General features: G+C 43.5%; 9 non-coding genes across 9 annotated transcripts; 6 read left to right on the top strand and 3 right to left on the bottom strand.

Moving 5' to 3' along the window:
• Positions 1-523: 523 nt before the first annotated feature.
• On the top strand, positions 524-596 carry Trnaf-gaa (transfer RNA phenylalanine (anticodon GAA)). The gene has a single exon. It is a non-coding gene; the product is annotated as a tRNA-Phe (tRNA).
• A 5,584-nt stretch (positions 597-6,180) lies between these two features.
• Positions 6,181-6,253, top strand: Trnak-uuu (transfer RNA lysine (anticodon UUU)). Its single transcript has one exon. It is a non-coding gene; the product is annotated as a tRNA-Lys (tRNA).
• A 2,084-nt stretch (positions 6,254-8,337) lies between these two features.
• Positions 8,338-8,410, top strand: Trnaf-gaa (transfer RNA phenylalanine (anticodon GAA)). The gene has a single exon. It is a non-coding gene; the product is annotated as a tRNA-Phe (tRNA).
• Positions 8,411-8,514: 104 nt separating this feature from the next.
• On the top strand, positions 8,515-8,587 carry Trnaf-gaa (transfer RNA phenylalanine (anticodon GAA)). The gene has a single exon. It is a non-coding gene; the product is annotated as a tRNA-Phe (tRNA).
• A 935-nt stretch (positions 8,588-9,522) lies between these two features.
• Trnak-uuu (transfer RNA lysine (anticodon UUU)) lies at positions 9,523-9,595 on the bottom strand. Its single transcript has one exon. It is a non-coding gene; the product is annotated as a tRNA-Lys (tRNA).
• Positions 9,596-13,078: 3,483 nt separating this feature from the next.
• On the bottom strand, positions 13,079-13,161 carry Trnal-uaa (transfer RNA leucine (anticodon UAA)). Its single transcript has one exon. It is a non-coding gene; the product is annotated as a tRNA-Leu (tRNA).
• A 418-nt stretch (positions 13,162-13,579) lies between these two features.
• Trnar-ucu (transfer RNA arginine (anticodon UCU)) lies at positions 13,580-13,665 on the bottom strand. Its single transcript is given in 2 exon segments — positions 13,580-13,615; positions 13,629-13,665. It is a non-coding gene; the product is annotated as a tRNA-Arg (tRNA).
• Positions 13,666-13,925: 260 nt separating this feature from the next.
• Trnav-uac (transfer RNA valine (anticodon UAC)) lies at positions 13,926-13,998 on the top strand. Its single transcript has one exon. It is a non-coding gene; the product is annotated as a tRNA-Val (tRNA).
• Positions 13,999-14,297: 299 nt separating this feature from the next.
• Trnav-uac (transfer RNA valine (anticodon UAC)) lies at positions 14,298-14,370 on the top strand. Its single transcript has one exon. It is a non-coding gene; the product is annotated as a tRNA-Val (tRNA).
• The last annotated feature ends 7,451 nt before the right edge of the window (positions 14,371-21,821 follow it).

Genomic DNA, 21,821 nt, shown 5'->3' on the forward strand with positions numbered 1-21,821 from the left:
TTAAATAATTATATCTGGGAGAAAACAATGAAACTTAGGGGGAAAAGTCTGATTGAATAGTTTGTGTTATATCCATATAATCCAATGTTTTGCATGGATTAAACAGCATGAAATAGGCCCCTAGACTGCCATGAAAAAAGTTCATGATCCCGACCCACCACGCCCCTTTCACTCTGTGCCCTAAGTACTGGCAATTGAACCCAAGCGGAGCTTTACCACTGAGCTACACCCCCAGATCCTTAACCAACATCTCTCAAATTTTGAGACAGGGTCGCGAGGTTCATCATGAATTATTTTAAAATTAGAAAACAAATTGCAGAGCCATTAGAGAAAATTAAAAAAAAAAACTTGAGAAAAATAGTTTTTATTTCTAGCTTGTGAACAAGGTCCTTTCATTATCATCTCCAACATTTGTAACACGTCCATTCCCAACCAAACTTGCAAAATGACCACTTTTGTTACCCAGAAAGGAGCATTATTTCATAATAATTACAGAAAGAAAAAAAAGGTCTAGCCAGAGGCAGCCGAAATAGCTCAGTTGGGAGAGCGTTAGACTGAAGATCTAAAGGTCCCTGGTTCGATCCCGGGTTTCGGCAGTTTTGCAATTGTCATATTGTCACCACTAGCTAGTTTCTCAGCCATTGACCTGGATTAATCTCACCCCCTTTAAAGGGATCGAAATGGGTGGTCTGTGACTATTCGCACTTGCGCTTGAAGACTCACCTACTTGTTCCCCTTAATCCCTTGTAAAAGGCTCCCGGTCAAGTTATCAAGTTAGTGACCCCTGATTTGACTGACTGTCCCTACGCGCAGACCGCAGCTCACTTCTAAGTACTCCAGCCCTCGTTCTTTCTTGTTTTCCAAGACCGTCCTGCATCTGCAGCCTTTCTCAAAGGGCAGCGGTTCCGCGGCCAGATGCGTGCCGCTGGCCTGCACCGCCCTGTGGGTGGCTGGGTCCTGGGACCTGCACGACTGGGGAACCGCTGCAGCTCGTGCATCTTGTTGGCCAAAGAAATCTTGGAGAGCACCAGGCGCCCGGACTTTGTTCAGCTAGTGTAACAATAACAAGGACCCCAAGCCAGCTCTTGGATGGGGCATCGGAACACCCTTCTGGTTTAACCAGACAAAAATCTAGGACGCCCACTCAAATCCGAATTGCAGAGAGACAACACATATCCTTTAGTGTAAGCGTTGTCTCAAATATTGCATGGGACATAACAAAGTGCATATTCCTTGTTTCTGTAAAGTTCGGATTTCAGTGGGCACCCTGTATTTTTACTTGGTGAATCACAAGCCATCAGTGTACATCATATCCTCTGGCCTCTCTGCCCTCTATGTAGCACCCATCTTAAGACCCAGCAAAAATTCTCAGACACTCTACTTAGGAGGAACTGAATTTCAAAACAGACCCGTGCTATTTCTGGTTCTCCATATTTCAAAGTTTACAAATGCATTTGCACCCATCAACCAGTGGCAGAAATTACCAGGAAAGACCCCAGAGCTACTTCACCTGCCCCCAGGTCTCCAGAGTTGTTCACATTCCTTTAGGATTGGGTTAAAGGACAAAAGAATCTAGAGGCTCAGGACTGAATCCTAATTTGAAAAACAAAAGCAACAAAAACCCTCAAAACCCCAAACCAAAAATCCTTGTTAGGGAATCACTCCTCTCAAGGGAGTGGAGTGGTTCCCTAACAAACACACACACTTTTTTTTTTTTTTTTAAATATATGACAGCGGAATGCATTACAATTCTTATTACACATATAGAGCACCATTTTTCATATCTTTGGTTGTATACAAAGTATATTCAAACCAATTCGTGTCTTTATACATGTACTTTGGATAATAATGATCATTACATTCCACTATCATTTCTAACCCCATACCCCCTCCCTTCTCCTTCAACCCCTCTGCCCTATCTAGAATTCATCTATTCCTCCCATGCTCTCTCTCCCTTTCCCTCTATGAGTCAGCCTCCTTAAATCAGAGAAAACATTTGGCATTTGTTTTATTGGAATTGGCTAACTTCACTTAGCATTATCTTCTCCGGCGCCATCCATTTACCTGCAAATGCTATGATTTTGTTCTCTTTTATTGCTGAGTAATATTCCATTGTGTACATATGCCATATTTTTAAATCCATTCATCTATTGAAGGGCATCTAGGTTGGCTCCACAGTTTAGTTATTGAAACACACACACTTTTTTTTTTTTTTTAAAGGTAGGAGTCAGGCTGAACCCTGTGGAGGGTTCAAGGTCTAGTTCTCACATTCTAAGAACTCACTGGCAAAACGCAAAATGGAGACAAACACTCTGCAGGCCTATTTACAGCCTTTCCTTTCTGTTAATCTGCCAAGATGTCAGCTAGGCTTCATCTTCTAAATGGCTGGGTTTTTAGTAAGAGACCCTTGAAAATCCAACAATGACCAAAAGAAAGGAAACAAAAACGGTGGTCTAATAAATTGGGCAGTTCAAACTTTGCATGATGCCTGTCAGAGCGAGTGATGGGTCTGTTTCTCAATTATGTAGTTGAATGGGAGAAATAAAGAATGTCTATGTACTTCTGCCTTTGTCAATGCTTTATTCGCTCAAATCACTCAATGTTTTATTTATTTATTTATTTGTTTATTTTTGGTGGTGGTGCTATGGATTAAACCCAGAGTTTTGTGCATTTGAGGCAAGCACGCTACCAACTGAGCTGTATCTCCAGTCTTCTCTATAAGTTCTTAATCAAGAAAATGACAATCCTGGATGTTAGGCACTGCAATAGACATAATTAATTCACAGCAAACAATTCTAGATTAATTAAGTCACAGCAAACAATTCTAGATTAATTCTAAGCACTGCAAACACACTTAATCATGACAGGTTCATGATAGACATTCTCTCTGCATGCAAAGTTCTAGTGTCAGATCAAAAGTCTCAAGCCTTAGGCTTTAAGTCCAGCAGATGCACATTCATTCAGACCGTAGTGATCAGATCAGGAACCAAGGCAGGCTTCTCCTGGGTCATAGGGAGAAGTTGCAGCTCTCACCAGGGTCAAGATGTGGCTGTAGAGTTTGAGAGAGGTGAGGAAAATGCAGAGGATCAGGAAAGGATGAGAAGAGTTGGGATGTCAGTACAGGTCCTCATCAGGCTCTCCAGGGTGAGAGTGAGTGCTCTCCGGCATTAGCTGGCTGAATGTCTGTTCATTTGCTCCATTATTTATACCAAATTTGGGGGGCTTTTGACACCACTTTCAATCTCTATCAGTGGCCATCGGGTCTCTCAGTTATGTCATTTATCTGATGTTAAAACATCTGGTCTGGTGGTCCCCAAACTGATTTTCTCGCTGTTCCCCCTTTATTGGGGCAAGGACAACATGCCAGAGACTTCACTGAGTTTGTCAGGGTGGGGAGAGGTTATTTGTTTGTGCTGAGGGCCATACTGGAGGGCTCCACAGGCCTGCCTCGTGAGATTGCAGGTTTCAAACTGGAGCTTTAAAATGCAGTTGATTAGCTCAGGCCTAAGGGTTATCACGTGGGTCAGTTTGGTTAGGCCAGGATGTCCAGTTGTTTGGTCTAGGACCAGTCTAGATGTTATTGCGAATGTATTTATTTTAAAGATGTGATCATGGAGCTGGTGGTAGCACAAGCCTGTAATCCCAGTAGCTACGGAGGCTGAGGTAGGAGGATGGCAAGTCTGTGGCCAGCCTCAGCAATTTAGCAAGACCCTGTCTCAAAATAAAAAATAAAAGGGTTGGGGACGTGGATCAGTAGTAAAGCTCTGAGTCCAATTCCTAGTATTAAAAAAAAAAAAAAGTATGATCTTGGGACAGACCTGAGTGAAGGCTATAGACTCAAGTTCTAACCAATAGCCTAACAGTCTTTCAATAGCTGTTTAGCATAGATTTTGACCAACAGTACTGGTACTTTTCCAATACCTGATTAGCATAGATAATGATCAATGCCCCTACCCAGTAGCTATATAAACACCTAGACTAGTACATTTAAGTGGCAATCCCTATTCCAGCCCCCTCAACCTATAGGAGTTTGTCTTTTCTCACTTGAATAAACCCTACTCTTTTATGCTAAATAAGTAAACAATCAACATTTACGGTAGGCTTTGCCTGCAAATGCGTGATTTTATTCTCTTTTATTGCTGAGTAATATTCCATTGTAAAGTCAATTACCCTCCCTAATGTGATTGTACCTCATCCAATCATCAGACATCTTCAAGAGCAAAAAAGGATTTTTTTTTTTCTGATGAAGACATACTTCTCAAAATTTTGATACAAAAAACCTGCTGGAGTCTCCAGCTTACGACCTGCTGAATTTGAATTCAAGACCCCCCGACGTCAACTCTTATGTGAATTTTCTTTCAATCTGCCCTAAAGGATTTGAACTTGCCAACCCCCAGTGTTTGAACTAAGGTCTTAAAACAACTCTCTCCTTGTCTGTGTGTTTCCTATTGGTTTTCTAGAGAATCCTGACAGCACATTTAAAAGTGTTTCATTATGCACAGGAAATGGAGAGTGGAAGCCTGTTTCTACTACTCTGAGCCTAGGAGAGCTACCTCCGGGATGTAAAGGTGGGAGTCACACTCCTAGGAAGAGTTGGGCCTGTAACCCTATCCAGCTTTCTTACTGAAGAGGAAAGGAGAATCCGTGAGTCCTCTTGGGATCTGAGCAAGAAGCTCAGAGAAGACTGTGGAGTTCTGACTGGGTCACCTTCCTGCAGGTGTGCAAACTCCTACTCACTTTTCAAGGTATAGTCCTAAGGCTTTTTGGTTTTCCCTGCCACATGCTACTCTGCCAGCTGCTCATGTCATAGGGAGCTTCCTAGAGAGGATGGCATTTAAACAATGTTCTCAAATCTGGAAAAGATAACTGAAACCTGCTACCTCGAAATATGCCATTTTGGCATAAGAATTATTTTGAGTTAAAGGCATTTAAGGAGCAGATACCCCAAGAAGTTCTCTATCTTTCCCTCAACTGTCTAAAAGCAGGACATAAATTTACAAAGATGTCCCTATTCTCTGATCTACCAAGAAGGACAAAGGTTACTCACTGAATGTAGTCTTCCCTTATCAGTGTGGAGATGGCACTGGAAGAATCTCTCTGTATGACTTTGCTAACTACCTTTATCGACCAATATTTTCCCATCTATCTATCTCCTGTAATTTATTGTCCCTGGAGAGGTAGGGTCCTATATTTCTTATCACTTCTCCAAAAATTTAACGTTCTTTGAAGATGCTATTATATAAACTGGAATTCTAGAGCATCCTTTTAAGAATCACTCATTCCCTGGCTCTCCTCCCATGTAGATGTGAAATGCACATGTTAATACCCTTCGCATTGCTTTTCTCGTGATTCTGTCTTTTGTCACAAGGGTCTCAGCTGAGAATTCCAAAGGGTAGAAAGTAAAATTATTCTTCTTTCTCGACAGGTGCTTGGGGGCAACGAGGGGACAGACGTTGAAAGGGAGGTGATTCCAACTAGCGATAGAACAGAGAGGCTCGGAGAACTGAAGGTGGTGTGACAGGATCTGCGCTGAGAAAACAGCGCGGCTTACAGGTGAGCAGCAGGGGGCCCGCGGTGGATTCCGCCAGCGAACCGCGCTGAGCTGCGCGTGCGCAGAGACCTGCCCGCCGGGACCCGGGGCGTGGGGCCGGCGGCGTGGGGTCGGCTTCCCGGAGGCCGCCGGGGCTGCAGCCGCTGCCGTTCGCTTCCCAGGTCTCTGTCTTTTGAAGTAGGCATGTCGGCGGGGGGACAAGGAATTGGAAGTGGCGTCTTGATGCCTTTAACCTCCGAACTGTGGTCTCTGAGCCTGTGCGCTTTGGGTTTAGGACGGGGCACCGCGCAGGGGTGGGGACGGTTAGGAGGAGGATCCCCTTTCCGAGCAGTTTTGCAGAACTCGGGGTGCACGACGTGTGCCAGGGTGCAGGTGCCTCCAAATAAATGAGGAGCGTGTTTTATTTTATTTTAAAAAGAGTCTGTATCCAGCTGCCAAGGCATACATGAGCCACGTGCTTTTCAGATTTCCTCACTTCGTCCTCTCCTCGCTTCCGTGGGATCCGTGCTTGGGGATGAGATTCAATCATGCGCTAACGAGGAACCCAGAAACTCGCCATTGATATGGTTATTACTGTGCAGCAAAAATGATTACAGTTTTCATTCAATAAAGTGGGAACTGTACTGTGGGCCCGGATAGCTCAGTCGGTAGAGCATCAGACTTTTAATCTGAGGGTCCAGGGTTCAAGTCCCTGTTCGGGCGCAGATTCTTTTTTTTTAACCAAACACCCTAGCACCTTTAGAGAGAGGAATGCTGAATTCCTGCAGTGTCTACTCCAACGACCCCAAACAGTTCTTGCAAAGAAGCAAAGGCATTTTGGAGGATGAATACTTGTAGGTCCTTGTGCGAAGGCATCCAGAGACTTCTACCCTATCCTCGTGGCAAATGCAGACACCTTTATCCTGCAGCCTAACTCCCTTCTGCTGAATCCCAGCTACTGCTGTTGCATTCCAGGATGGGAAACAAGCTCCTCTGCGACCTCGCTTCGTTCCTTTGCTGGCTATCTTGGGTTTTGCTCCTGCTAGGTGCCTGCGAATATGGCAGCGACCCTGCACGTTTCAACCCGTCCCTTAGAGGTTGTTTTTTTTTTTTTTTTTTTTTTTTTTTCTGAAAAGGAAGAGATCATCTGAAGCCTCAAACAGAGCAGCTCCCCTCTCTAAACTAGATCAAATCACCCCCACCCCGGCTGGTCCCAAAGTGTGACCCAGAGTACAGACAGAAGTTGAGGTTGACATACCAGCTTCTGTTAGTGGGGGAAGGAGGGCGCACGCTGGGAGAGAATGCATAAAAGGCTGGAATGGGACAAAATTATAAAAAGCACCCACCCAAATAAGGGGAAATTTAACCTACAGCAAGCCTTTAGGAAGTTGGCTTGTTAACATAAAAAGCTCAGGCACAAGGTCACCCAGGTGAACTAATTTTCCCTGGGCAGTTGAGAGTCCAGGTGTGGCTCTTGACTAGCCAGAGATTGAGACTTCCTTGGTTCAGCCAGGCCACAGAAAGAAGCCCAGCTTAATTTCATTGACAGTATGGGAAGGTGGCCTGAAAGAGTCAGCTACCCTCTTAGCAGGTGATGGACTTTGGTCCCCAGCCAGTGATGATTAGAGGGAAAGGTCAAGGTGAAGGTGGAACTTGAATTTGAGGCAGGGTCTTCACCCTTCACTCAGGATCCACACAGATTCCACAGTTACCATCTCCTCCTCTCTAAAACTCAGCTTCCTCGGGAATAATAATTTGTAATAATAATAATAAAATAGCTTCCATCACATAAAGTTTTTGTGTTAGTTAAATGAGATAGGAAACCCTGTGCAGTACTTAACAGGGGCTTTGCCTGAAAGCAGGCAGTCAATAGATGCTAATTATTATTATTACTAAAGAATTTTCAATTTAGAACTGAATCAAAAGATACATATTGGAACAGGTAAGGAGCCATTTCAAAGAAATATTGCCAAAGATTATAAACCCATATTCATGTAACTTGCTCGATAGGTATGTGCTAAAGGAACCAGTGGTCACTGATCCAAGAAAGAGTGGACTGGTTGGGTGAGACTGTCAGAAAGCATTCCAGGGAGAAAAACAGATGAGGAGCTGTGGCAAACACCCCAATTTTCCTCCTTCTCCCTGAGGGAATCCCTTGGAACCTGATCAAATCCACTTTTGGCAGCTTTTAAAAGTGGAGTCTCTGCTCCAATCTTTTTGACTCAATTAGGACAGTCCAGGCTGGGCAAGACAGGGCAGGTGGTGGAGAGTGTTCTTTCTGGTCTTTCCTCTTCCAGTTCATCTCCTTTCCCTTTGGTGAAAAATGACAGACTAAAAACTAAAATCTTAACCATGCCCTTTCAGTCTTCAGAACAGTCAGACGGATCTGGTTCAGTTCTGGATGGCTGGGGACAAATTATTTATTTCAAGATTTATTGTATTATCATATCAACGTTATGACACATGTGGTGTGTAGAGACTGAATGCAACCAAGTAGATCAAGTGTTGGGCACAGAGAGGGTTTTCAGTGACTGTTGTTATTCTCTTTAGAGGTAGAGAAAGAATTAGGAAGACAATGAAAGGTAATCTGGGACGATGCAGAACACAAAAGTGTCCCCATATGACAGGAATTCATATTCTATGTCACTGTTCTCAAAATTTCATGGCTAAAAATAATACACTTTAAAAAAAATATACTTTTGAACATGAAATTAGGGGCTAAAAAATTTGGAGGTGAAGGGAAATGAACATTTTTTTCTTTGTCTTTTAAATTTCCCTCCAGCACCGTAGCACATACTCTTGTCCTTGCCGAAATAGCTCAGTTGGGAGAGCGTTAGACTGAAGATCTAAAGGTCCCTGGTTCGATCCCGGGTTTCGGCAGGTCTTTTTGTTGAATGAAGTGCAACAAGTGTTCTTCCTCATCCCCATTTGCACAAGTACACCTACACTGCAAGCCCAGTAGGGTAGCACCTGCTCTCCTCCTTGCCGAAATAGCTCAGTTGGGAGAGCGTTAGACTGAAGATCTAAAGGTCCCTGGTTCGATCCCGGGTTTCGGCAGATCCTTTTGTTGAATGAAGTGCAACAAGTGTTCTTCCTCAACCCCATTTGTACAAGTACACCTACACTGCAAGCCCACACCCTATGCGTACACACAGAGCTTTATGTGTGTCCCTTCAAGGGGTACAGAATGAGTTAATTTTATGTAGTTTAGCATTATGAGGACCCCAAAGAGTTTAAGCCTCTTAAATCTCAGGATGATCTGTTTCCAGGTCCATAGTCGATCCATGTACTACTTGTAGCAATATATGGTACAAAGCATAATTTTGTGGAGGCCGGCATGTCTACCACACAGGTGGAAGGTGTTGGGTTGTTTGTCCTCAGTGTACTTACCTTACTAGGGATGCAAATTTTCTTAACAGTGACAGATATAAAGATGACCCTAAAAACATTTATTTCCACTGCAAGACTCACAAAGTAAGGAGCCCATGAATCTGGTGAAGGACAGTGCCTCGTTGGGGACTTGTAAATGATGCATTAACTGAAATATTTCTTCAAATCTCAGTTTCCTCACTGAGCTTTTAATAAAAAAGTGCCGGAACACATTCCTCGGTGCCCAAAGCTGTAGAATTCCTGCCCAAAGTATTACTATTGTGATTCTGACAGGTGTGCAACTTTTTATTTATTTTTATTGGTTGTGCAACTGTATTACTTATGTATTTATTGATGTTTTGAATATAAAAGTGGTACATATCAGACTTAAGGGGAAAAATGTTTTTGAATATAAAAGTAGTACATATCAGACTTAAGGGGGAAAAATGTCCAAGTGGGACACTTTCACTTTTTCAGCAAATTACAGGTGTGGCGCAGGCAGCAACATTCGCTCGCCTGGTTTGCCTTCCCCTTCCGACTTCAGCAAACCACCTTTCAGGTGGTGTCTTCTCTGCTGCTTGCTCAGCTACAGACTCAAGTGTTTTGAGGCTTAAAACGAGGGACGCCCGAACAGGGACTTGAACCCTGGACCCTCAGATTAAAAGTCTGATGCTCTACCGACTGAGCTATCCGGGCTCTGCAAGAAGGATGTTCCCTTAGTCTATCCGCAGTAAAACAGGCCACGTGCCAGCATTCTTTCCCTCCTGGATTAAAATCCCGGGTATTTCGAATGACAAAGTGTTCCTACAAAATCGAGAAGAGCTGGCGTCTGGACAAATGCTGCCTGCCCTTCTCTCATCCCATGGAGAATATAAAGTTTAACAGCACAGCTTCCTGTCTGACCAGCCGCCAGCCCCAATCTCAGGCGCCCTATGGGGCACTTCCATGTCGAATTCCCCAGATTCAGAACCTCTGGACCGGTTGCTAATCCCCGTCTTGGTAGGAGAGGACCCCTGGAACGTCTAAGGATGAAGATGCATGCTTAGGTGTCCAATCGTTGGGCTCCCATCCGACAGACCCCCACTGAATGCCCACTGCACTCCAGGACCTCAGCAAGCTCGTGGCGCTGCCAAGCCTCTGTGTCGATCCTCGGTGGGGCTGGATCACGAGCAAACCCGAGTCCTCAGGCGAGCGCTGAGGTGCTGGAGCCAGCCTGGGTGCACCTGGGAGGGTCGGGCCAGCACCACCCAGCCACGCTCTCTAGGGTTAGGCCTAAACCGAGCTATGGGTGGTGACTGGGATCGGCCCCTGAAGACTTGGAAAAAGAATTCTGACCAGAGGGAATGGCAAATTGGCAATGACATTATTTACTTCGCTGGGAGTCTGCTTCCATGGAGCAAGATGCTGAACATGCAAATTAAGGGCTACTTTTTAATCTTTTTAAAGGGAGACCTGTTATCTTGGCAGCTGTTTCCTGAATGCATGTCATTAGTCATTTTTTAAAAAAACTTATCCTGCTTCTTCATAACTTCTTTGCCATATCATTCCGAAAGGCATTGGAAAAGGTTGCCTGAAGGGGAGCATTTGGAATCATATAAGGTTGGAGCCTCGCCCGCATTTTAGCTCTTGGAGTTCAGAGGCAACCCACCATATCAGGAAGCAATGAGAAAATTATGTATGAAGGGATCAGCGGAGGGCTGGGGTTGTAGCTCAGTGGTAAAAGACTGGGATGTAGTGGAAAAGTGTCCTTGGGTTCAATCCCCAGTGCCAAATAATAAACAAACAAATAAAAAATAAAAATGGCCAGTTATGGAAAGATATGATATTCAGGTTATGCTCAATAAAAAGGATGCAATGTGCCATATGATGTGTATATACTTATTGGTGAAAAATGAAAGTATATGTGCACATATGAATTATACTTAGTTATATATGCCATATATATGCATATAAATATATATAAAAAATCTAATAAAGATGTCTTTTTTTGGGGAATGACAATGAATCTCTCAGTGTTTCTTTTATCACATATATCTGTATTATTTGAATTTTAAAAACAAACGTGTTATTTTTGTAGTAAAATAAGTGAAAAGTCTGTAATCTGTTACATTATTACAAGCTTTTGGGATCTCCTACTTGGCTTCTCAGATCCAAACTTCTTTGAGCTTTTTTTTTTTTTTTTGGTATGTGTGTGTATGTGTGATTTTCTTTCTTTTTTAAAAATTGATTTTATTTTTTTAAATACACGACAGTGGAATGTATTACAATTCTTATTACACATATAGAGCATAATTTTTCATATCTTTGTATAAAGTATGTTCACATCAATTCATGTCCTTATACATGTTCTTGTGTTGTTTTTGCATTACAATTCTTATTACACATATATACCAAAATTTTTCATATCTCTGTTTGAATATAAAGTAGGTTGACATATATATCTTCATATATGTACTTTGGATAATGATGTCCATCATATTCCACCGTTCTTGCTAATCCTCTGCCTCCTCCCTTTCCCTCCCTCCCCTCTTCTCTATCTAGAATTCATCTATTCATCCCATGTTCCCCCTCCCTACCCCATTATGAGTCAGCCTCCTTATATCAGAGACAACATTCAGCATTTGTTTTTTTGGGGGATGGCTAACTTCATTTAGCATTATCTTCTCCGGTGTCATTCATTTATCTGCGAATGCCATGATTTTATCTCTTTTATTGCTGAGTAAAATTCCATTGTGTATCTTTAAGCTGTTTTCTAAGGATTCCACAGAGAAAGATTAAAAACACAAACTTCCTCCTCAATGCCTCCTAGTTTTGGAGGGGATTGTTGGTATTGGAAAATCACACACGTGTTAGATTCAGTTTTCACAAGAGAAAGATGCCAATCTCTAAATATGGGATAGCAAATCTAGGTTCAAAGGAGAACATTAAAACTAGACCCCCTCCCCCAAGCAGCCCTCTTGCCAAGCCTCACAACCCCAGGTAAGTTATGAGCCTTTGTCCTGTTCCTCTCTCTACCTCTGAAGCTTGGCTTCTTTCAAGGCACCAAGTTCACAGTGGCTGCTGAGGATGGATCCTAATGAACAAGAGTGTGAAGACCTGTTCAGGTCAAACATAGGCCTCAAACTGCTTCTCATCCAGTGTCCACAGTGTGGGACAGTCCTGTTCAGCGTCCAGTAGTAACGGCAGCTGCCTGCATTTCATTCAGTACTTCCTAAGTGCTCTTTCCCCCTCCATGCCCAACTTGAAAGATTACCACATCCCACACTCTAACACCTTTTGGATTGGGGGATTCTGGCCTATCTTAGAGTGCCAGGGTTGTCCAGAGGTCCCTGCTTGATCCTTTCCAGATGGGCTGGGAACCGGGGGGCTCTGAGCCTTCCCACATGGCTGTGTTTTTTCCTTTTAGGATATTTCTATGTTCCCCCATGCCTGGCTCAGTGCCTCCTGCAAGGCAAATTCTCAAAGACTCCTTGAATGAAGGGCTAGTTGAATGAAGGCCATTGATCAGGGAAGGCTTAGAGTGGAGGAGGAGGGACAGAATTGATCCTTGGGAATTCTTATTTAGTTGGGAGGGTGGAATATTAACGTCAAGTAAAGGACAACTCTGTGCCACTACACTGTGCCACCTTGCTTCATCTTTTTTTCTCTCTCTCTGTGGTGACACCGGGGAACTGGACCCAGGGGCGCTCTACCACTGAACTGCATCCTCAGCCCTTTTAATTAATTAATTTATTTATTTTTATTTTGAGATAGGGCCTTGTCAACTTGTCCAGGCTGGCCTCTAACTTGCAATTTGCAGTCCTCCTGCCTCCAGCCTCCCGAGTCACTGGGATCATTTAGAACAGTACATGGAACTTACAGGGTCTAAAAGAAAAAAAAAAAAAAAAAGAAAAGAAAAGAAAGAAAAAACAACAAAACCCCTGCTACCAGTGAATGTGTTTACAACACAATGTCCTTGTTCTGTACCTTTAACCTCAAAAAATTATAAATTTCAACCAGAAGTTTTCTTTCCACTTGGCAAAGCATCAGCTCCAAAGGTGTCCTTCAAGTTTTATTTACATCTGGCAAAAATTAAGTATCTTTTTCACGTTGCCACATTGATCTCTCCCTCCCTTGAGAACTTGTGTTTAAGATCTACTTGGAAACAAACTCAAAGATTTGGAAAATGCAACCAGTCTCTACCAGAAGTGGGGTTCGAACCCACGCGGATATAAATCCATTGGATCTTAAGTCCAACGCCTTAACCACTCGGCCATTCTGGTACCTGAAGACCCCTCCATTTGGTTTTTGATTACTTCGGTAATTTTGGGCTTTTTTTTTTTTTTAAAGTTCTAAAATTAAAAAAATTCTTGGAATAAAAAAAATAACCCGGAGTGATGGTGATGGTGATGGCGGGGACTCCTCAGTAACTTTTGCTCGTATCTCTTTAACCTCTTCATTTGGTGGCCAGGAATTGGAGCCTCGTGACAGTGATTGGAAAAAGTAGCGGGATCATTTCGGGTGGCAGGAACCCCAGCACGCCTAAGCAACGGTTTTTCCTTTGTTTGATTCTTGCTTTATTTGGTAAGGGGACATGTTAAGGGACTGAAATCTCTTGAGTCCTTTCAGTTCGTGACCCCTCTGGTGGTTTCAGTTTTGATCTTTTCATTCCTACTTGCTGTCCCGTTTATTTAAAAAAAGCGACTCTGGTGGGACTCGAACCCACAACCTTTGAATTCCTCCATCTATCTAGAAGTCCAATGCGCTATCCATTGCGCCACAGAGCCAGACAGCTTATCTCCTCTCGCGCTTTATACATCAGAGCAGGAGCGGCTGGCGGCTCCGAGCCGAGCGCTGCCTTCCCTAGAGTAACCACGCAGCAGCCGTGTGGCCGAGGAAAGCCTTGCTTGGGATCCGCGCCAGAAAATCTGAAAAGCTTTGGAAAATTTCTTTCCGAGCACGTTTGCCAAGCGCCCAACCTGATCTCATTTCAGTTACATTGTCTTTGTGCACAGTTATTATATCCCGGCACGCCTGCTGACTGTGGGGTTCCATAGTGTAGCGGTTATCACGTCTGCTTTACACGCAGAAGGTCCTGGGTTCGAGCCCCAGTGGAACCACGAGGGCGTTTTTCTTTTTTCCCGGCCCCCGGCCCCCAGCCCCCCTTCACCTTAACCATTTTTAAGCCTTGGATTTTGGTTTTGTTTCCGGAAGCTGCAGACGCGGCCGCTTCCACGGTGTCCGCAGCGTGGTCAGTATTAAATGAACGGCCTTTTTCCTTTGAGCTTTGAAACGTTTGTATTTCTTTTGGAGTTTTTCCTCCATCCGCAGTCCCTGAACGTCCAGTTTCAGTTTCTTTGTACTTTATTAAAGTTTATTATCTTGAATTAAGTAATCTTGGTGCCCATTTCTTGCACGTGGTTCCATAGTGTAGCGGTTATCACGTCTGCTTTACACGCAGAAGGTCCTGGGTTCGAGCCCCAGTGGAACCAGCTCGTGCTAAGAGGTGCTCTTTTTGAGTTATGTGTTGCCTTTCGAGCCACATTTTGCTTGAGGAAGGTGGAGAGGAACGGTCTAGCCAGAGTCCTGGCGGCGTTTCCAGCCCTGCAGCCCTGTCCCCCCTTTCCTGAGCCTTCAGTCGAATGGGCTGCGGAGGCTGCCCCCATGTGGCATGTCCTGGGAAGTGCAAGTGGCTCTTCACAGCAGCCTGCGCCTGCGCCCTTGGTGGAGCTGCCTGCAGCTCAGGACTCTTGGGCTGACCCTGCGGAGTCCCCAGCTTCGCCTTGCTGCTCTGTACCTGCCATCGTCTAAGCTCCTCCCGCACTACCTTTAAAAGCCGCTAACCCCACCACGGAGTTGAGCATTCCGAAGTCCACCTCCTGCTTTGTTGATTAACCTCTAGTCCACTGACTTTTATTTTATTTACTGAAATTAAAAATACTTTTTGAAAAATTAATGTCGTGCTCAGGGTAAAAATTCAAAATCCTTCGCATGTCCCTCCTCTTAAACTACTTACCTCTTGTTAGGTTTTCTGTTATATCGTTAATGTTTTCTTGCTGGTTTCTAGTTGTTCTTTGTATTTTCTTCAGATTCAGGACATTTTATATATATAAAAATATATATATTTAACGCTGGGGAGTGAACAGGGCCCTGCGCATGCGCACCCTTCCTCTGACCTGCAAAGGGCCACCGCCTCCTCGCCACCCCCACCACAGCGTGTGCCCTGCGGCTGACTAATTTTGCAGATGTATTCCCCAGACTTGCCATTTGTCTTTTTATTATGATACTCTATGCTATGCAGAAGTTACCTATTTTTTATATGGACTAATTCATCATCCCCTTATTTGGGGGAGGGAGGAACTTTTACAATTTCTTGGTTAGAAAGTACTACCTTATTTTGAGATTGTATCTCAAAAATTATGCTTATATTGTCTCTCAATGATTATATAATTAAAAGTTTTGTGATGTTTAAATCTTTAGTCCATATGAAATTTCCATAACTGGGTAAGGGAGGGAAGATGGGCTTTTACAAATGGATTTTAGGAAGACTTTTGGGGACTGAAGGTCACGGGTGTCAACCGGGTCTGCTTGGTAAAATCACACTGATTCCAGAAATTAAAATGGTCCTGCCTTTGCATGTTGCTTAACCCCCTTAGAACTTTCCAGAAGCTCTGCTAAAGTAGGTATGGTTTCTTGTTCTTCCTGGACTCATCAAACCCATTCCTTGTGCTTTCCTGTGTGCCCCTGTCACAAAGGGCATAGTCCAGAGGTTCAACGTGGAGACTCCAGAACTAAACTGAGGTTCAGTTTCTAGTCATCTCTTCCTGGTGGTGTATCCTGGGCACAGTACTAACCAGTCTGTGCTGCATGGCCTTGGCCTAGCTGCTTAACTGCTGGGTGAGCTTCCTTCTTTGTATAATGGGGATAATATCTCACACGATTCTTGAGAGGATATGGTGAAATAGTACATCTGATTATGTCAGATTATCTACACACAGTAGACAGGGAGTCAATGTCATTAATTCTGTTTTGACAGGTAGGTGGGGTACAGTTTGAGTAGAACAATATCACTCCCTTAGGGACATTTTTAGGCAATGCCCGGGTTAGAATATGTGATCTTAATTGGCAAGGTCTCTCTCCTCGGCTTGTCTTCTCTCTCTGTCTCTTCGCACTGTCTTTGGTTTATGTGTATCTCTGTGCCCAAACTCCCCCCCCCCCCTTTTTTTTTCCAAGGAAACCAGTTACTTGGATCTGGCCATACCCTAATGACCACATTTTAATTTTCTCACCTTTCTGAAGACCCCATCTGTAAATAGGTCCTAACCTGAGGCACTGGGGGTTGAGGCTTCAAGACAGGATGTTTAGGTGGTGTTTTAGTGGGCTTTTTCACTGCTGTGACAAAAGACCTGATGGACAATTTTAGAGGAGGAAAAGTTTTTTACACCATACACCATCACCCCAGTCAGACACCACGCAGGTACTCTGACTCCCCCTCATTCTGCTCTCCTACCATGCAGTCAGTCACCAGGTCCTGCAGATTGTGTCATCTGCAACCCCCTCTCCCCCACTCTGCTGCTCAGTGGGTCTCTGTCATCTCTTCTCCGACCTCCCAACAGCGTCCCCATCTTTGGTCTAACACTACTCCAGTCAAAGCTTCACAAAGCAATCAGAATGGCTCCTCTAAAGTGTAACTCTCCCACGTCCCCTATTTCCTTTACCCCGGAGCCCTCTGAGCCGTGGTCTTCCTCTCCCGCCTCTTTCTTGCCACAGTTCCATGCTGTGTTGCTGTGTGTTCACTAAGTCCTGGTATTGCACACTTGCTCCCCAGTGCAGCAGTTTGGGAGGTGGGAGCCAATGGGAGCTGTTTGGCTCACGGGGGATCCCCCCTCGTGACTGTATTGGTGCTGATTACGAAAGGACTGGAAGCTGCAAGTCCAACCTCTTGCTCTGTTTCACTGTGTGATGCCCTTTGGCCTGTTAGGATGCGGTAGGAAAGCCTGTACCAGGTGGCACCCCTTGTTCTTGAACTTGCCAGCCTCCAGAACCAGGAGCCAAATGTGCTGGACATAAGTAGAGTACACAGAATTCGTTTCTGTTCCTTGTAAGTTAGTCTGTAGCATTCTGTTATAGCAGCCTAAAATGAACTAGGATACCTGCTGCCCAGTCCTTGAGTCTTCTCCTCTTTCATCATTAAAGACCCGCGGCTCCCCATTCATGGCAGTTTGGATCCAACTTCCTCTTCTTCATTCTTGACTTCAACCCCAGCATCAGAGGACCTGGTGACTCCTTTCTTCTGGCCCTTATTTAATTTTGTGGTGTCGAGATCCATGAGCTCAAGACATTTTGCTTTTTATTTTTTATTTTTCTTTCCCGACCCCCAACTATTGTTAAGTTAAAAAAAAAAATTCTGACGCTAGATAAAATGGTAAGGAAAACTTCATTCAGGACTGTTGCAATAGGTGTCAAGATTGTTGACTCAACTACAAGTACAGTAAGGCCCGCTGGGGATTGATAGCCACAGAGAAAAGTCAGAGGAGGGTGCTGGTGGATAGAAAATTGCTAAGAGGAGACCTCAGGCTGAGGGAATTCTTGGTGAGCCAACTTAGCTGGATTCTTGCTGAAGCAGGATGATTAGATATCCAGGGTGTGTGCATGCTTCATAAACTGAGCTTGCATGATTCTTGCTGAAACTGGGCTTTGTGCAGGGCAAGGATGGGGGGTGGCTGGGATCTGTGCATAGTTGGGAGGGGGTTCAGAGAAGTCTGGTTGAAGTTGGGTCAAGGAGACAGGTTTCCTCAGTACCCTTCTGGGTTCCCAGTCTGTAGTAGGCCGTGACTCATACATGCTTGGGGAATTGAAGGTGTTTCTGAGAAAGAAAAAAAAAAAAAACAGAACTTTTTTTGACAGAGGTATTTAAAAATTTTGATCTTATGAAAGTAAATTTAATTCAAGATCTTTTGTAATCAAAATTTTTATCCATCCAAGAAATTTTATTCCCTCTTTTTGGGAGATGGTCTTTGAAGGTCTTCAAACACAGCACACACACGTTCCACGGCAAGGTCTCATTGGAAATCACTCCACTGAAAGTTTAAAAAAGGCAGGGCTTTTCACGGAGCAAGATGTGAAACCTGAAGCTATGGGGGATTTCTTCTAGAAGCAGAGAGAGGAGGGAAAACTTTGTGATTATTGGTCAGGCCATATTTCTTAAATAAGACACATACAGTATGATCCAGAAACCAAAAAAAAATGAAGACATTTAATTTCATCAACATAAAAAAGTTGTATTCCTCTAAAGACACTATTTTAAAAACTATATCAGTTTATTGTAAAGGACATTTTAAAGGATACAACCAACCAGCCAGATGAAGAGTTACATAAGGCAGTGCAGGGAAGACATTGTTAAAGGAAAAGAGAAGTCACTAACTGGGAGAAAAAAAAAATTATAAAAGGTTTACCTGATAAAATTCTTGTATTCAGAATTTGTTTAAAAATTCTTTTAATTCACTGGGCACAGTGACGCATGCCTGTAATCCCAGCAGTTCAGGAGGCTGAGGCAGGAGGATCTGAAGTTGGAGGCCAGCTTCAGCAATTTACTGAGACCCCTAGGTAACTCAGTGAGACCCTATCTCAAAATGAAAAATAAAAAGGGCTGGGGATGTGACTCAGTGGTAAAGTGCCTTAAATTAAATCCCTGGGTGTTGGTGAGGGGAACCTCAAAAAACAAAAAAACCAAAAATTCTTATAATTCAATAATAAGAAAACAAACAACCCAACTAAACAAATGGGCACAGATCCAAGAACAGATGTTTCACCAAAGAGAATCCATAGGTGTGGTAAATAAAAACATAAAAAATTCTCAATATTATTAGCTATGAGGAAAATGCACACTAAATCTCAATAAAATATCACTACCTACCTCGTAGAAAAACTAAACACAAAACAAAATCATACAACTGACAATACCCAGTACTGGTAAGGGTGAGAAGCAGCTGAGAGTGTCCTATGTTGCTTGTGGGAATGTGGAATCATCCAGCCACTTAGGAAGAATTTTGAAATTTCATTCTTTTTTCATTCATTCATTCATTCATTCATTCATTCATTCATTCATTCATTCATTCATTTTTTTGATTCTGGGGATTGAGCCCAGGGGTGCCTTTACACTGAGCAACACCCCAAATCCTTTTAAAAATTTTCTTTGAGGTAGGGTCTAAGTTTCCCAGGCTGGCCTCCAACTTGTCATCCTCCTGCCTCAGCCTCCGGAAGAGACAAAATTACAGGCATGCACTACCACTTTGGGCTAGAAGTTTCTTTCGAAGGTAAAAGCACTCACTAGATGACTAGGTAGTTCTACTTCTAGGCATTTACTGGAGAGAAATGAAGCACACAGAAACCTATATGTGAATGTTTATAGTGACTCTATTAATCTCAAAAACTGGAAACAAACTATGTTCTTCACTGAATAGATAAGCCAATGGTGGCACTAGCCATATCACAGTGAGAAAAAAAAAAAACCGAATTTCTGACATATGCAAGGACGTGAATTAATTTCAGCAGCATTATGCTAAGGGAAATAAATCATCCCCAAGTGTTATGTGCTCTATGGTGGTATTCATGTGACTTTCTGGAAAGGGGGAAACTCCAGGGACAGAAGATACATCAAGGGTTCCCTCCGGAAAGTCCACATAGGATTCGACATGATGTGTGCTTGGACCTGGGTTCTCCAGAGAAACAGAACCAATAGATCACAGATGGATACAGAACGGGGTTGATGGTGAGAGATCGGCGGGCAGCTACACAAACACACAAACAACCACCACCACAAAAACCACCCCAGGCTTTGTGAGATGCACAACAGGAATTCGTGTTTCACGGTTCTGGTGGCCGGGAGATCCAGACGTGAGGCCCTGGCAGTTTGAGCGTCTGGCAAAGGCTTGCATCCTGTCAGAGAGAGTGGAAGGGCAGAGGGGCTCTCTGGGGCCTCTTTTAGGAGGGCACTAATGCAGTCTATGAGGACTGTGCCCTTGGGACTTCGTCACTTCCCAAAGGCTCTACTTCCAAACACCATCACACTGGGGAGTATGTTTCAACATGGGAATTTGGGGTCGGGGGAACAAAGAGACCCAATCTATTGCAATAGTGGTCTGGTTGCAGTCCAAATCCCCAAGCCTGGGACCCAGACAGCCAATGGTTATTAGTCCTGCTCTGAGTCTCGAGGCCCCAAACCCAGTGGCATTGATGTCTGGGTGCAGGAGCTGACGGGACGCCCAGCTCAGGCAGAGAGCAAGTTCACCCTCCTTCTAATTTTTTTTTTTTTCTGTTTGGGCCCCTGATAGACTGGATGATGCCCACCCTCACTAGTAAAAACAATCTGCTTTACTAGGTCCACAGATTCAAAGACTAACCTCCTCCAGACAGAACCACCCAGAAATAATGTTTTACCAGCTGTCCAGGTATCTCTTAACCAGTCAAGTGACATGGAGAATGGCCAATGTCCCACAGAATGCATCTTGTCTGCAGGTGAAGAGGGTGGTGTGGGGGAAAAGTCTTCACTCCACAGTGGCATGGGAGAAATCTGGGGGTGGTGGAAGCATTCTGTATTTTGATTACCATCGTGGCTACTTAATTTATATATTTGTCAAATTTCATGGAACTCTGCATATTAAAAGGGTAGACTGTCCTGTAAATAACTTGTGATAAACAAATTTTATGGCACATTATAGGCTTTCCATTCTAAAAACATAATAAGTAAGTGTGTAAGCAAATAAGGACTCATTGAATGAATGATGAAATGAAATGGGAAATGGGGCTGGGGTGGTAGATCAGTGGTAAAGCACTTGCCTAGCACATGTGAGGCACTGGGTTTGATTCTCAGAGCCGCAATAAATAAATAAAATAAAGGTCCATTGACAAAAAGAAAAAAGAAAAAAAGAAATGGATTCCAGACTGAGATTAATATCAGTTTCATATGAACAAAATTTTGTGTTCATATAATTTTTTTGTAGGCCTTTGCATTTCTTGGGGGATTACAGAACTTAATCTGGGCAATATATCATGCTAGGTCACAGAACTATTGGACCTTGAGATGCCTCCTCATGAGAAGAGGTCTCTTTTTCATTATTCTTAAAGGTGAAGAAAAAACTCTTTAACCAGGTTCAGTGGTATGTCCCTGTAATCCCAGCGACTCAGGAAGTTGAGGAAGGAAGATTGCAAAATTGAGGCCAGGCTCAGCAATTTAGCAAGGCCCTAAGTAATTTAGCGAGATCCTGAATTAAAAAAAAAAAAAAAAAAAAAAGGACAGATTAGGGTTAGGGTTAGGGTTAGGGTTAGGGTTGTTAAGCACCCCTGGCTCAAATTCCCAGTACAAAAAAAGAAAAAAAAATTCGTAATTTTTAGGGATTAAAAACAATGACTTTGAGGGGCAAGGAGAGAAGAAATGTATTCAAACCATCAGAAACCTTGCATCATTCTCCAAAATATCTATGCTTAAATTAGATCTAAAGCAGACTAACCACTCAGAGTTATAAGGTGGCTTAGCAGGTGCCCAGTTTCAACTTCAACTGGTGTGGAGTTTGGAAATGGCTCCTACCTCATTTTTTCTTTTATAGTTTTAGTTGAAAATGGACACAGTACTTTTATCTTTTTATTTTTGTGTGGTGCTGAGGATTGAACTCTCACGCTAGGCAAGCACTCTACCACTGAGACCACTGAGCTGCAACCCAGCCCAGCTCTTAATTTCTTATTCATGTTGAGGGTTGATGGCGAGTCAGGGTGACAACAGGTAGGACAGACAGTATAATAAACATCAGAGACATAAAAAAAGAGGGGGAATAAGGGAAGAGAGAGAAAGAGTAAGAAGTATAGAGAGGAGAGGAGGAGGAGAGGAGACGAGAGAAGCCAAGGAGTCACTTGCAGTTGCTGCAGGGGTCATTCCTGGGTGGGTGCT

The sequence above is a fragment of the Urocitellus parryii genome, chromosome 4 (assembly GCF_045843805.1).
Source record: "Urocitellus parryii isolate mUroPar1 chromosome 4, mUroPar1.hap1, whole genome shotgun sequence".
NCBI classification, from domain to species: domain Eukaryota; kingdom Metazoa; phylum Chordata; class Mammalia; order Rodentia; family Sciuridae; genus Urocitellus; species Urocitellus parryii.